The sequence below is a fragment of the Calidris pugnax genome, unplaced genomic scaffold (assembly GCF_001431845.1).
Source record: "Calidris pugnax isolate Ruff unplaced genomic scaffold, ASM143184v1 scaffold27, whole genome shotgun sequence".
NCBI classification, from domain to species: domain Eukaryota; kingdom Metazoa; phylum Chordata; class Aves; order Charadriiformes; family Scolopacidae; genus Calidris; species Calidris pugnax.
The window spans coordinates 18,124,426-18,128,040 of record NW_015090893.1 but is presented as its reverse complement, the minus strand read 5'-3'; positions in this window follow the sequence as shown (position 1 = coordinate 18,128,040).

The window sequence follows — 3,615 nt, the reverse complement described above, 5'->3', positions numbered from 1 at the left end:
TTCTTCATCCTTTGGTACGAGGAGGCGTCAAGTTTAAGGGTGCATTCTCGCCCCACGGAGCAAGCTGCTGACAGGGGTGTTAGTGTAAGGGGGGAGGAAGGAGTGGGTTTGGGGAGGAGAAGGCTTGTAACCCCAAGGGAACACGACACACAATAACACAGAGACACAACCTGTTATTTCCTTGTTTCAGCTGGAGATAACAAAGAAGCAAACACACACAGGGCATCCCAGCCCGGGCAGGTCGTGCTCCTGGGAAGCCTGTGCAGGTACGGGATGGGACAGGGCTATGAAACAGAATCACAGAATCACAGAATCTTAGTGGTTGGAAGGGACCTCCGAGATCATCGAGTCCAACCACATTAAAAAAAACCAAAAAACCAACCAACCAACCAACCAACCAAACAAACAAAACCAAAACAACAACAACAAAACCCAACAAACCCAAAAACACCACCCACCAACTAAACCCCACACACAACACCCCGCCACAAACCAATAACCTTGGGCACTAGAGCATGCCCTGAAGAGCCATGTCTACACGTTTCTTAAATCCCTCCAGGGATGGTGACTCCACCACCTCCCTGGGCAGGCTGTTCCAGTGCCTGACCACTCTTTCAGTAAAGTAATTCTTCCTAATATCTAATCTGAATCTCCCTTGCTGCAGCTTCAGACCATTACCCCTGCTCCTGTCATTATTCCCTTGGGAGAAGAGGCCAACCCTCACCTCTCTACAGTCTCCTCTCAGGTAGTTGTAGAGGGCAATGAGGTCTCCCCTCAGCCTCCTCTTCTCCAAACTCAACATGCCCAGACCCAAACGGTCCATTAAGTCCCACTGAGCAGGACCTGGGTGGGCTGAGGGCAGAAGGGAGAAGTGGAGATTTGGGGCTGGGGCTCTTGTCCTTCCTCCCTGCTTTTCTGGTCCAGGTCTCTGGATTTGGTGCCCAATGCCATTTCCTGGCAATGACACCTATTAAAAATAGCTGCTTGGGATCCTGACGGTGCTGAGGTCATACAGCAAACAAATCACTAGAGTCATGTCAAGTATTTCTCATTCAGCGTGTGTGCGCTTTGGCCCATCAGACCAGGAAGCTCAGAATTCATTTTTTCCAAGGCTGGCCAAGGGGGTAAAAACAAACCATGGCAGGTTGGAGCTTGAAAGGAAGAGCAACCTGATCTTTTTTTTTCTTGTCAATATTTAGGTTGTATAAGAGGTGTTGTGACTATTTTTGTGGGTGGTCGTTTGCACCATATTTTGCCTCAAATACCTTCTGGCATCTCTTTTTCAGGCTACTTTTATGTTATCTCTTAGTGGTCTAGATTTCTGGACACGTTATGCTGGAGAGTGAACCTGTGCTTCTCATGCAACTGTAAATGTCTGTGTGCCACTCTCCTTCTTTGATTATTTGTTTAATTTCCCTAATATGCTGTATACTTCCTTTACACTGAAAGCTCGCTGGGGAATGGTGCCTCACCCAGCACAGAGACCTGACAGGAGGGCACTGCCACAGGATAAAGGGTCAACCAGGCAAAAAAGTTAATTTAGAGAAAGCACAGGACACCTACAGGGTGGGTTTTTTTCTGCATTTAGATTCAAGTGTGGGCTTTCCTTTAATTTTTATATTAAAAAAAAAAAAACACAGAAAGCTTGCCAGTGTAGGCAGGGTGTGTGATAGTCGTTTAGATGTGGTGTTGGGGGATATGGTGTAGGGAAGAACATTGTAGAGCAGGGTAGATGGTTGGACTCAATGGTTGATCCCAGGGGTCTTTTCCAACCTGAATGATTCTATGACTCTGTGATTCTCTGATAGCATCCCACGGTGTGTCTGGGCCACCCACACATCTCTCTGCCTCTCTCCCGTTGCATATGGCTTCAAACCTGTCTTGAAAGTACTGAAAAGGAAATAATAAATAAGAATGCTCTAATATTCTGCTGGACTGAAGGCACGGGGTGCAAAACTAACCTCACTCTCACCCAGACCCAGAGGATGGGAGAGAGCAATCCTGGTCTCAGCAGCCTTCTCTCAAGCGGTCATTTCCCTTCCATGTGCTTCATCTGTGAGTGGTAGGAGAGGACAACACCGGTGGGCACCCTTCATGCCTCCTGGCACTGCTCTTTCTGGGATCAAGCCCTGAAAACTGGCGACGTTACAGCTCTAACGAGGCTCAGGAGTCACGTCTGACCATCAGGGTTTCAAACCTACAGCTGAACAAGTCCAGGCAGTGCCTGCAGCTCTGCTCCTCACAGGAAAAGTGCTCTGCTGAGGTGGGGATCGGTGTCACGGGCTGGTCCCCAGGCTTAAGAGCACCGTGATGTGCAGAGGAATTGCTCTGGTGGCTCCACGAACCTGTTTCTTTCAGCCGCCCATTTAATGAGCGTTCAGCCTTGCATCACTGGGGGGAACTGGGCTGACACTGGACAACTCGCTGCATATTGACCACAATGCCCCATGAAAGCATAAACGCAGAGGAGATGGCCAGGAGCATCACCAACAGTCTTCGTATATTGAATTTCCTTTCCTATTGACCTTGTTTCTACCACCCATGACTCTTCCTGTTACCCCAGGCCCTACCACATCCCTTCTGCTAATTGCTAACACTCAATCAATACAAATACAGGTTATGCCCTCCCTCATCGTTAGTCCTGCTGTCAACAGCGAAGTTAGTTATGCCATTTGGAGTGGTACCAACGCAGAGCCCCATGACAGCTCTCTGGGGAACCGGGCTGCTCAGAGGTGGCACCGGGGCCGGTTCCTTGACCCGCTGCAGCAGGTTGACCAGGAGCAGCCCAACTGCTGGCTGAGCTCCCACCCGGCTCAAAACACCCTTGTCTGGACCCTGCGTTTCATTCACATCCCTCCTGAATGTGTGGAGGTTTATATGGGCTGGCGGAAAGCCAGGGAGTCTGCATTTTGGGATTAGTGGGCTGCATCCAGCTGCTGGGACGTGTGTGAAGAGCTGCTGCAGAGGGGCAGTCCCTTGGGACTTGGGTTGAATCCCTCCGTGGGATGGGGCTGGATCCCTCTGTGGGACAGGACCCCTCAGTGGGGCAGAGGCTTCACCCCTCAGGGAAGTGGGGCTGGATCCCTCCGTGGGGATGGGAGCTGGATCCTGCAGAGGGGATGGGGGCTGAGTCCCTTGGTGGGATGGAGGCTGGATCTCTCCGGTGGGATGGGGACTGCATCCCTTGGTGGGATGAGGGCTGGATCCCTCTGTGGGACCGGGACTGGATTGCTTGGTGGGACAGGAGCTGCACCCCTCAAGGAACTGGGGCTGGATCCCTCCATGGGATGGGGAGTGGATCCTGCAGAGGGGATGGGGGCTGCATCCCTCGGTGGGATGGAGATTGGATCCCTGCACGGGATGGGGGCTGCATCCCTCAAGAAACTGGGGCTGGATCCCTCCATGGGATGGGGGCTGGGTCTCTCCGTTGGGATGGGGACTGGATTCCTCGGTGGGATGGGGGCTGGATCCTGCCGAGGGGATGGGGGCTGGATCCCTCGGTGGGATGGGGAGTGGATCCTGCAGAGGGGATGGGGGCTGGATCCCTGCATGGGACGGGGGCCGCATCCCTCAGGAAACTGGGGCTGGATCCCTCGGTGGGGGGGGGAGAGGGAC